The following is a 13,441-nucleotide window of genomic DNA, read 5'->3' on the forward strand; positions in this document are numbered from 1 at the left end:
AAAAAGCTGAGAGATCAATCTGACCAAGGTATTTTCCTAATTAACCAGAATTGAAGTAGACACAATTTTAAAGCTATAGGCAATTGAGGATGCTAAATATGTAATTTGTCTGGTATAGGAGGTGGATGAACGGAGTGAGTAGTTAAAAGAATATAATGACTGTTCTTCTCTGCTCGATTACTTCATAATCTGGAAACCCTTGGGCTCTGGGTGTCTTCAGGAACAGCTCTGTAGTGGCTACTGCGACATGTCCAGATGCTGCAAGGGCTGTTAACCTTCAGCTTTCCTTCACCTCCCCCTCACCCCATCTATGTACCTTGTCAAAACTCCGAAGGAGGAGCAGTATGCTATAAGCATTCTCCTAAATATCTTCCTGTTCCAGGAACACAGACTTTCCACAGCCTCTGCTCTGTATAAAGGGACTGAGTCCAAACTGAACCATACATCATCTTTCCTAGGAAAATGACAAGACTGCTGAAATAAACTTATTTTTATGCCAGTGGCCCAGAATATCTGACAGCCGCAGAAAAGGGTAGCCTAACAGCTACTCTTTCAACTATTCCCGAATAGCTGAAAACCGTTTATTTTCTGAACAAGGAAAAGTAGCATGAAAAACATTTATTTTCTGACGCTGCATGACAGGACAAGAAAATCACTTCATATCACTGTTACATCTCAGGGGACTGCTCTGAAATCAATGATTCTGGCAGCCATCACACTTTTGGTGCTTATCCAACTTAACCTTAATTATACATTTTAGCTATTCAGATTAGAGAGTAGTGACTAAAAGTTATAAGTCTTGAGAAAAAACGCAAAAGAGTACAATTATGTGAGCTAAATATTGATTGGCAAGTATATGGCTGACTGATATTCATCTTCCAGTTGGGATCTGATTTGAAGGAAGACACAGTCACTCAGTCTGGCACTATGTCTTATTCCCTCTCTCTACTTCCATTCCAGTTGTTTCCACCAGCTGAAGGACTGGAAGTTATAACACAGCTGCTTATTGCATAGAAGAAAAGAGAGAAAAAAAATCATGTAAAATTTTCTTCCTCTTTCCCCTGGAGGCTGTGAGGAAAAAAACATTTCCTGCAAGACCTACAGAAAACTTCTTTTTGAACCAATAGAAGCAGTGATATAAAATCTTAGTCAACTTGCAGCCTAAAGGATAAAAAACGACTCTCTTCTCTCAGAAAGAAAGGAAATCCTACCACGTCTTCTTAAAAAGCCCATTCTGGAGCAACCCTTCAAGAGAATACTGTCTCTTGAGCTATTTTTTAAATTCTTCCAAAGCACTTCATTAATTTGGCTCTCTCCTCCTTCTGGCAATTCATACATCAATTGCCATCTTACACTGAATAATTTTGTCCTGCTGCATGTTTTCTCTATTGGGATTATGTTCTGCTGTAATCTGTGTTAGTTTCTGCAAGAAACTACTGTAGTAAATTGCTGCTATGATACAATCCCTTTCATGTTAAATGAACAAGATTTTTTTTTCTAAATGATTCTACTGAATTGCTCTTCCTTTCCCCATAGATTCTGTGAAGGGATTCCAACGACATTATCTTATTTTGGGTTATATTGAAGTGGAGTGCAGACTCCAGCCTTGCAAGTGTCATCTGGGTCAGTGGGTCTTCATCAGGGTAACTAGGCCATAGTTTTCTACCGTACAATTCAGGTGTAGTCGTTCATCCTAATGTTAAAAGAAATCATCAGAATTCTTCCTTAGAAGTCGTGCATCCTTCAGCTCCTCATTTGCCTGCTTTGTAAAGTTATCCTTGGAATGGTGAGAATATTTCTGAGTTCACTATAAAGACACTGTAGTGAATCAACAAGAAGAAAAATGTGGACCAATGATCTGGTCACATTTTTAAACTAAAAGTTCACAATTTTAAACTATTTTTACACAGTAAGATTTAGACTTCATTATGGTATAGTTTTTCTGACAAATACATTTAACTAACACCAACTTGATGTTGTTGTGACATTAGTAGACTTTTTAAGGGTTTGTCTACATTGCCTTCAGATTTTAGATCAATGACTGAGTTTTTGAGGCAAATTTTTCTATTATTTGCTGGTAGACTGTTATACTTTTGGGTGAAGCTAACCTGGAAGACGACTCCCAGGAATGCATTTAATAATGGATACTCACTGCAGAGTCTCAGATACAGGAAATCTCAAGTAGACCCCCCAGGAGGTGTGAATTACATACATAAAGGAAAACTGTTAAATTGCAATGGTCTTGCCTCCAAATCTTCTCACATCACACCACCCAGTTTACAAACATAAACACGGCCCTTTTTTAATGCAGTTTAACAACACAGTTAATGTGAACTATTAGATTTAAAAACATAGGCTATATCTGAACTGAAACTGAAAGTTCACTACAGTTTCTGTAGTACTTTCATATTTACACATCAATATTTGGTAAGGAAAAGAGAAAAACAAATGAAATAGTGGGGAAAGAAATAAAAACTGCAAATGAGTTCAACTTTTGTGGACCAGGCAGCTGTTACCCCTTCCACAGAGCTCAGTAAGATTTTACCTATGAAATAAAATCAGATACAATATGTCTAATATTCTATATAAATGAGAAAGAATTCTCAAATCAAGCTCTTTAGAGAAAGATTACAGGAGAAAAAGAAACAGCCAACCATGATACAATGTTGCATGTTGCAAAGAGACAGCAAACAATACTTATAGTAAAGAGCATATATCTTCTAAAATACAAAGTGAGTCTCTGCAATAAACAGCTATTCAATCGAGTGAAACTCTTTTCATATGGTAAAATTCTTATAATTGCAATTCCTAATCATAAAATTGGGCAGGAGGAGTGACTGTCCCACTGAGGGCTTTAAATACAGCTTTTAATAAATTCTATGTACAAATTGCTAAAACTATAAATCATTGTGGTTTCCCTACTGGCCTGGTAAAAAGAAATGGTCAACATCATGAATATAGTAACAGAGATTTATTTCTAAATCTTTATGCTCTTGTTCACTTTCTCTCTCCAAGGACCGATTAAAAAAAAAAAAAAAAAGAAAATACAATGAACAATATTAATGCTCAAAAATTTCTGTAAGTAAATAGAGCCATAAAGAATAAAGACTGCTAGCTGCTCTGAAACAAAGGTGGAACCCCTGAAGGCTGAAGGATTCATACGGAAGCCACAAAATCAATGTCATGCAAGAAGGACATGAAAAAAAAAGGCTTGCCATTATCATTGCCTTGTTTTGAGGTCAGTTCTGTGGATATTTGGAACAGTTTCTAATTACTTTTGGTTATTCTGGAAACTGATATATGGGCTCTGTTTTATCACTATGAACACTGATTGTCTTTCTCAGGGATGAGATTCCAACACACTGACTTCTTGGGACAGTTCCAATCAAGCTATAAGGAATATTTCTGTGACTGTGTACTTCAAAAATATTAAACGTAGTAATTGGCCAAAGGTAATCAGTGAAATTACATAACTTTTATTATACTGTTTTTGAAAGCATTTGTTTTTATGTTACATGCATATTACTGCATATTAAATTGTATTTACTTATTCTTAGCGTTTTTAAATTTCACCAAGAGCATTTTATGCAAACACATGAAGTAGGCATATTTTGTGGACTGAAGATAACATGTGAATGTCACAGACACGCTCATGCAAAGCATCTCCAGGTTCATGACTATGAATTTACAGATTCTCCAAGTGTTGGCCCAGCCCGTTTGTCTGCCCAGTGCTCCTGTTCAGATCGTGGCCTGTAGATCCCCTGCTCACCTAATGTGCCTTGACTTCCTGGTTTTCTTCTCTGTACAGTTTTGTTTCCACCTTTACTTGTTATCTCTTCTACGTTTCATGTGTTGTCCTTGATCAGATAAACTTAATAAAGTAGATGCTCTCGCCTTTCATTTAGCACTACAGTACCCTCAGCTCCTCATCTCTGGGGTGGTTTGTGAGTGCTGGAAAAGCAGAGCCTGGCAGAAGCACCTGCCCCAGGTCTTCTCCTTAGGTTAGATAGGGCTCTAATTGCTCTAAATAAAATAAAATAATCACTATTTTTTGTTTTAATTTATATTTTTGAATAATGATTTTGAATAATTATGAGTGTTTAAAACTAGCTGATATTCAGTAGAGCCAAGGAACTTGCTTCTATTCTAAGAACATTAAACACACAGAAACGAAGAACAAACATTGCAATACTGGGGAATCCATGTGCTGGATTTAAAGGGTTTTTAAAGTTGTTGGAGCCTTGCTAAATGTGAAGAAGTTTTTCCTTTCTGTAATCTTGTGAGGCCAGGAAGAACTGTTTCCATTTCAAGGCACACGAGGCATAGTGGTCTGCCAAAGATTATGATGTTTCCCTCCGTGTTCATTATGTTAGTAACCCCTTTTCTCTGCCCAGTAAAGTAAGAAAAGTCTTCATTTTATAGCTCATGCACCTTATTACTCCTTTATTCTTTAGCTGAGGTCATGAATTATTTGTTCAAATATTCCACATCACAATGTAAATATGTAGCTGATAACCAGTGAGCACCATTTAGTGGCTTCTTTGCCCAGGTGCCCTGCAAATCACAGAAACATCAGATGTAACCGTCTTAACTGCAGTGGCATATAGTTGCCATTTTGCTTCAGTTCTACAGCATCTATAAATTCAAAATACTTGCAAGTGGTGGCAATCACTATTTATGTGTAGTGGAGTTTCACAAGTAAGTGCTAGTATTTCAGATTCAAACTTGTCAGAAACTCTGAAGACAAAGCTCAGCTCTATTAAATCCATTAAATTTGCATTGGGCCACCCTCTCTTTTAATAAAATCTTTAGGTGATGCTACAAACTTTTAAGATTCTTCCCAAGTGCCACATTTCAAGGTTAGAGGAATTGCATTTTAATGTTAAGGGAATTTAGTGAAGGCTTAATTTTCACTATCTGCTTCAATTTAAAACAACAGTCTTCATTTCTTTCTCTTCACAGATGTTTCTATTAATATTTTATGACATATAGAAGTAGAAGGATGTAGATTCTAGGGTTTTTTTTCCAACTTAGTTATATTCATCTGTCACTTATTACATTTCAATACTGACTTTGTAAGCACTTCAAAAAAAAATCTGGCTTGGCCGTCATCTTTCATCTCTGTATTTTTTTGCTGATCTGCTGTGTTTGTTTTTGTTTTCTGAAACAGTGTACGTTCTTCCAGCTGTTGTCTCTAAAGACAGAAGAAGTACAAACTGTTTCTCTTTATTGGTACCAAAAGTAAAAAATATCTAAAACTGCCATTGAAATTCCAAGCAGATAGTGCTATTAAGTCTAAGAAAACATTATGAACATTGTATATTATCTCATTTCTTTAAAAATAATTTATTCTCTAATTAAATAACTTTTGAGAAAAATCTTGAGGCTTGCAGATTTGATTCTAAGGTCATTACAACACAGGCGTCAAAGTTAATGTGGATATCCAAAACTGTAAATCTGGTGTGAATATTTGCAATTTTTCTATGTAACCTTTCAAAGTCACTGTGGGATTATATTTTTAACATCCTTCTAAACTCTCATGAGGATATTTTATAGTGTCGTCGAGGAACCAAGTTTTATGTCAACGAGCACCACCTATCCATTATCTTGGTGTTATCTTTGCTAAATCTAAAAATCACAAAAACTTTTAAAATGCCAATTTACTCTAGATTTGTTAGGTTGCTAGAACTGAAAAGAACTATAATCTTTCTTTTTGTTATGAAATTCAGTAGGTGGACGAGGTAAGGCTGCCACAGCTCCATATCCCCTCTTTCCTCCACTAACAACTCTGAGCATGTACTCTCAGTAGGCACTGAGATAGATAGTGCCTGGTACATGTAATACATAAACATACATTCAAATAGCAAGTCTTTTTTAGAAAGAGAGAGAGAAAGAGAGAGAGGGAGGGAGGGAAGAACACCCACCACAAGAAATTGGGGTAATAATTGGGTATCAACTTCAGCCAATTTTCCTATTTGGTGAATAAGGATGAAATCCAGTTCATGGAAATATATAGGTACATATGTTTATATGCAGTATGAATCCCTGCACTAGCTGGCCTTAGACACTCTCTGAATCCAGTAGCTTCCAAAAAGCTGAGGGAAAGTTCTGGATCCTGTCCCGGTTTCCTCAGTACGAAAGATATGTGGACATATTAGACTGAGTCCAAGAACACCAGCCCCCTTTTTTTTCCTGTTCTTCAGAAAGAGATCAGAGCATTTCTAGTAAGAAGTAATGGGAGAGCCTGGATTGTTCAGTCTGAAGAGTTGAGGGTTCAGAGAGGATCTTAGCAATTTGTATAAATACTTCTTGGGAGAAAATGAAGAGCAGAGAGCCAGTCTTCTCAGTAGTGTCCACTGACACAACAAGAGGCAGTGGGCACAAAATAAATAAAAGGGAACTCAATTCAAACATTGGAGAACATTGCTTTACTGTGAGTGGTAAGACTCAGCAATTGTTGAGCAGAGAGGCTGTGGACTCTCCAACCACAGAGGTACTGAAAACCCAACTGGACACAGTTATGGGCAGCCTTGGCTATGTGACCCATATTGAGCAACACAGTTGGACAAATATGAAGTCTCTTTAAAATTGCATTTTACAGTGCTACAGAGGTGTAGAAATTAGTGTATTTTAGACTTTCAGACAGTATGTATTTCTCTTGGAGAGTCTAAGTGCTTCATACATATATGAATTTGAATGAATGTACTGTATCTTCTAGGAAAAGAACTCCTGATTGATATAGAACAAAAAATAAGAATGAGTGGAATTATTTTCAAGAAATGTAACTTCAGCTGGTCTGCCTCCAGAAATACAAAAGCAAAAAGAGAAGCTAAAAAAAAAAAAAAAGAAGAAAGAAAAGAAAAGAAAAGAAAAGAAAAGAAAAGAAAAGAAAAGAAAAGAAAAGAAAAGAAAAGAAAAGAAAAGAAAAGAAAAGAAAAGAAAAGAAAAGAAAAGAAAAGAAAAGAAAAGAAAAGAAAAGAAAAGAAAAGAAAAGAAAAGAAAAGAAAAGAAAAGAAAAGAAAAGAAAAGAAAAGAAAAAGAAAAAAAATTGTTAAAAAAAAAAAAAGAGAGAGAGAAACAAAAAGTCTGAAGAAGGGGAAATACTTATTTGATTGAATCAGTGCTGCAGCATCCAAAGATGCCTCTCGTTAGGAACTTCTGCTTCTCCTTTTCCTCTTGAAGTTGATAATTTCCAGGTATAGTTCACTAGTAATAGCTAATATTCACTTTCAATGCATTAACTCATTTTCTTTGAAAAGAGATGCACACTATGTTTTTCAATCCCATTTACTATTCACTCACATTTTTACAGGAACCAATCACCCTGCTGCCAGAGCAGAGTTGTGGGGAAGAACTATTTTCCTCTTCTCCTTCCCTCCACGTGAAGACTATTTCAGTCAAAGTCTGGCTTTCAATAAATTGAAAATTCTGCCGACTTTGTTTTTAAATCACATTGGATAAATTGCGAGCTATCAAGAAAGAACAATCTTATAAGCTATCTTTCTGTCACCTGGGTATTATTATAGTCCTTCAATGAAATACAAGAGCTAGCCTTACACTTAGTGTAAACAGCACATACTGCTGAGTGCGTTGCAATGTGAAGTTAGCAAATTAAGCTGAAGATGCCACTGACAGTGAAGTAGTTCATGCAGAATTCTAGTTTTTAATGAGCATTCTGGAATCGTTAAAACTTTCATCATATCACTTAATAACTTCTACTGATTTGAAAGGAAACTTTTTTTCTTTTTGTAATCAGTCTCATTCAGTATTAGCTCTGCACCGTATTCTGCTTGGTGGTTCCATGACAAATGCATGACCACAATGCATCAGTAGAAATGTTTTAGTCTAATGGACATATAATCCATGAACAAAATATCTCTGAGATATCATGATCTTGGAAAAGTTTGATATTAATGGCACCAAGGGAGCTATTATGATCCGGTTTGCTAAAGGGAGTATTTGGATTAATTAGATTCAGAGCCATTCTACTCTAAAGACTGACTTAGTCTTGATCTAATAAAATATTCCAAATCCCTTCATATAAACTTAATCTGAAATATAATGGAGGCTTACTAAAGGAATTTTTAGGTATATAAGTGTGGTGAAGATTGCTACATAGTTTATAATTTCTACTTAAAAATCACACATGCCAGGATGAAGTCTGAGTATGAACATTGGTGATTTTATTCAGTTATTATTTTAACTTTAATTCTTTCTACTATTACTTTAAAACATGGTCTGAGAAGAATTTAAAATTTTTATAAATATCATTATAAATAAAAAATCCTATAGTACATTTAATAACTGATTTGCAAACAATCTAATACATACAAAATACAAAACCCCTTGTGTAACATTGACTATGCAAGCGGCTGATTTCTGGAAAAGGGCTATAAAACCCTGCAATTATAATCAGGTTATGAATGATGTTCTCACTTAATTACAAATCCTGATTAGGGTCTTCAGTGTTAGGTTCTTTTTAATATTAAGATTAAATAATGAGCTCCATAAAAACTATCCAGTTTGCCTGACCTTTATCTAACACTGGAACAGAGTAAGTGTGCCTTTTATGAGTACGTTAGCTCAATCTATGTGCCGACTATATTTGAATTCCATTAATATATCTGCTGCCAGAACACAGACTAATAAAATAAGAGATGGGCACAAACTGGCAAAAAAAGCTATTTTCATGTTCTTATGACCTAGAGAAGTATCCGAAGGGAAGACCACTAAGTATATTAGGGAATTTTCAGACATAGGTCTAGGATGTCTCATCAGAGATGTTTGAATTTAATAAAAAGTAAGGAGGCAGTGCAGAAAATTATGATTATTCATCTATAATAATCTCTTTATAATTAAAATCTATTTTTAATCTGCTTAAATTCATTGGTTTAATTTTCAGATTCATAAATTCTTACATTTTATGAAACTCCCAAATTTAATACCATAATCAGTCTACTAGAAAAAAAAAAGTATCTTTGAGTATTTTATGAGAATTCATAAAATACTGAAAAAAAAAAAGAAAAAAAAAAGGCATTTAATCCAGTTCTGCTGTTTTTCACAACAATTTCAATGATAAAACATAGCTTTCAATAACTTTTGTGGAAAATGAACTACTGGATCACAGGCAGGTAGGTACTGCCAACAAAGCTAAAATGTGCTCACACGGTATCTGCTTCAGAAATGTACAATTTCATAACAAATAAATATTACCAATATTACGTTTGTTTTTTTTTTCAAATGCTGCTATCAGTATTTCTGAGGCTAGAGATTAAAGGTTCTCTTTCTCTGTTTCTTAAATGCGTCCTGTCTTCTCTCTTCAGAAAGAAGTGAATATGATATCTGTCTATCTCTTAAGTCTGGCCAGAAAAAAGGAGGAAGAGCAACACAAGTCACTGAGTTACATTTTCTTTTAAGTATTGTTCAAGTATGTCCAAAATTAAAATATTTCTTCTTTTTTGCATTTTATTTTCCAGTGAAACTTAAAATATTTTATTTAAATGTGCTTAATGTTTCTACAACAATAAGAATAAAAAGAACTTTGCATTTTTTTCATGATAGTTGACATATTAAAAGCAAAAATCAAATAATCTAATTGGGTGAGTAAGAATAAGCCAGTCATAGAACAAAAAAGATTATCAAGGTCTTGTTTTAGAAAGTGAGAGAAACCAAGTAATGCTCTTAATGTGCCTAGCAGTAAGCAGAAAATTGTTTGCTCTGCCAAATAAGAACTTGTAAAATCATCTTTGATAGAAAGGCTGGCAGTAAGGTAACAGAAAACTGTTTTCCCTATTCGTTGAATATTGGTTCAAACCACTAAAATATGAAAAATTAATGTGTTTTCTTCATGACAACCTTTGCCAGCTCTTTGCTTAGGCATAAAATATTCACTGTATCTAAACCTTTTATTTCAAAACATATTTGTGGTTGTAAAACTTTGCAGTGCCTTGCAATTGCAAAACTTGCAATTTTATCCTGTAGTTTCCAAGATATATGGTCAGATTTTATGTCTTTAGCTGAGATGTGTGCTGGAAAGCTGATCCTGTCATAAAATTCAGGAGAAAAATAAGATTGCATTAACACACTTCACATCTGTCTGAATAGCAATGCTATTAATGAGTTAACTTACCTATTTACTCATTCTAAATCAGCTGTATTTCAAATTAATCTCTTATTCACACAAAAACAATTTTGCTTTAATTATGAATTGTTATTTCTCCTGAATAATTTTCTGCCTGAAAATGTATAGTCAGACTGATTCAGTTAACAACAATGAAGTTTAGTTCAGAACTTTTGATATGTTTATTCCACTGAAATGTACAAGAATAATCAAACAAGTAGCTCACTTTAGTCCAAAAAATGACTAGTTGCCTACTTCCTAAACAGCTTCCATGAGTGAGATGACTCCTGCTTCTAAAATATTTAATGCTCCTCTCCATCACCTTTTCTGTTAGGCCAGGTAATGTCTCTCCTCCATTCAAAGTGCTGATTGCACTGACCCTCATTGAATGCACTCCCCGCATCCTTCCAACCTTCTCTCTGGGAAATTACTAGCTAACTCCAGACTCATATTGAGGTGCTCTAAATTTCAAGTCCTTCTGTAAGACTAGTGTGTAAGCTAGTTCTTCTTAAATCTTTTTTTTTTTTTTTTTTTTTTTTTAAATTACTTTCAGCAGGCTTCAAGAAATATTCAACACTCACCTGCCTTAGTAAAACTTAGACAAGTTTGAAGATGTTCAACAGTTTAAGCAGATCTACAGGTAGACTTATTCCTATTGTGATACTATTTTCAGTTTCTACCTGGAGGGCTTCAAATGTTGCCTGCTGTAAGTGAAGATCAAGTTCAAGACCATCTAAAGAACCTGAAGGTGCACAAGTCCATGGGTCAGAATGAGATCAATCCACAGGTTCTGAGGGAACTGGAAGATGAAGTTGCCAAGCCACTATCCATTACATTTGAAAGGTCTTGGCATTTTGCTGAAGTTCCCACCGACTGGAAAAGAGGAAACATAGCCTCCATTATCAAGAAGGGAAAAAGAAGATCAAGGGAACTACAGACCAGTCAGTCTCACCCCTCTGCCTGGCAAGATCATGGAACAGATCCTCCTGAATGCCCAACTAAGGCACATGGAAAGTAAAAATGAGGTGATTGGTTGTAACCAACATGGCTTCACCAAGGGCAAGTAATGTCTGACAAACTTGGTCACCTTTTATGATGGACTTAGAGCATCAGTGGATAAAAGAAGGGCAACTGATGTCATCTATCTGGACTTGTGCAAAGCATTTGACATTGTCCCACTGGACATCCTGGTTGCCAAATTGGAGGAAAATGGATTTGATGAACGGACCACTCACAAAGTTGCAGTCAACTGCTCAATGTTCAAGTGGAGACCAAGGATAAGTGGCATTCCTTGGCGACTGGTGTTGGCACTGGTGCTCTTTAGCATCTTTATAGGTGACATGGACAATGGGATCAAGTGCGCCCTCAGTAAGTTTGCAGATGACACCAAGCTGAATGGTGCAGTTGACATGCTAGAGGGAAGTTATATTGTCCAGAAGGATCTGGACAGGCTTAAGAGGTTGGCCTGTGCCAACTTCATAGAGTTCAACAAGGCCAAGTGCAAGGCCCTGAATCTGGGTCAGGGCAATCCCAAGCACAGATATAGACTGAGAGGATAATGGCTTGAGAACAGCCCTGAGGAGAAGGATTTGGGAGTGTCAGTTGATGAAAGATTCAACATGAACCTGCAATGTGTGCTTGCATCTCCAGACGCCAACTGTATCCTGAGTTGCATCAAGAGATGTGTGACCAGCATGTCAAGGGATGTTATTCTGTCCATCTACTCCACTCTTATGAGACTCCACCTGGAGTACTGCATCCAGTTCTGGAGCCCCAAATGCAAGAATGACATGGAGCTGTTGGAGCAGGTCCAGAGGAGGGACACAAAGATGACCAGAGGACTGGAGCACCTCCCCTATGAGGACAGGCTGAGAGAGCTAGGGCTCTTCAGCCTGGAGGAGAGAAGGCTCCAAGGGGGCCTAATAGTGACTTCCAGTAGCCAAACAGAGCCTACAAAAAAGATGGGGTATAGTGTTTCATAAGAGCATGCAGCAACAAGACAAGGAGTAATGGCTTTTACCTGGAAGACAGTAGATTTAAATTAGATATTAGGAAGAAACTCTTTACTGTGAGTGTGAGGAGACACTGGAACAAGTTGCTCAGGGAGGTTGTGAATGAGCCTTCCCTGGAAACATTCAAGACCAGGCTGGATGGTGCATGACAACTTGGTCTAAAGGGAGGTGTCCATGCCTATAGCAGAGGGGTTGAAACTAGATGATCTTAGGACTTCGATCCAACTCAAATCATTCTATGATTCTATGATTCTAGGTGCCACCTGTGCAACAAATAAAATACATTGTCAAAATGTCATTGTATACAAGAGGCCTGCTAGTATTACAAAGACACTTCATGGCTGACAGCATTGCTCTAATTCTATATAGAAATAGTCTACCATCCCAGTAGCCTGTGATCAAGAAAACAGAAAAGTAAAGCCACGTTATAAGTTGGCTCTGGAATATCTGTGCTGATGAAACAAGCTTAATTGTTATAAAGATGGAGAAAAGGCTATTACAAAGAAATAAGTCATTTGGGATATCTTTTCCTCTCTTTTGACCCCTATGACCTTCAAGAAACCTTAAGAATTTTTTCTGTTTTCCTATAATGGAATCAACATGTAAATAACATTGAATTATTAAGTTGAATGAATGAATGTTTTAGTTTCAGTCTTTCTACTGCTCTTACTCATGTTTAGAGCATGTGAAATAGTACGTCAGTCCAGAAACTCAGTCTCACTGCCTCCCAGTGAGTATGAATGTCTTAAAAAGGAAGGGAAACAGTGGGAGAGACCTCTGTTTCTGAATGATGTACTCTTCAAGACATCACTGTTCTTTCGTAAGTGAAGATGATGAAGAGTAATAGCCCCTGAGGACCACAATATCATCATAACATCTTACTAGAAAACTGGAAGTAAAAACAGATCCTTGGAACTCCAAAGGGGTCAATGTCCTCTCTGAATGTGTCAATGATGTATCTTATTGTTACAAAAACACATCATGAGTTTTCAGCACAAATGAAAGGAGATACTTAGATAATCTGGAAAAAGCTAAATACCATGGTGTTGAAACTACATTTTCAAGACTACAAATAAGATGCAACACACTCTTTATAATTAGTGATCACAGTGGCACCACAATTAAGTACAAAAACAGAAGAATGGCTATTTATTTTGAAACAATCTTGCTTAATCTACCTGTGATCACTCAAAGAATGATGGGACCTTTTATAAAATCAATAGTAGAGCACCTTAATTACAGCTTCTATGAACTTGGAAATTTCAGTAAAGGTGACATTTGCATCAAAGGATTTTCCCTTTTGTTTACT

The sequence above is a fragment of the Lagopus muta genome, chromosome 2 (genome assembly GCF_023343835.1).
Source record: "Lagopus muta isolate bLagMut1 chromosome 2, bLagMut1 primary, whole genome shotgun sequence".
In the NCBI taxonomy this organism is placed as follows: domain Eukaryota; kingdom Metazoa; phylum Chordata; class Aves; order Galliformes; family Phasianidae; genus Lagopus; species Lagopus muta.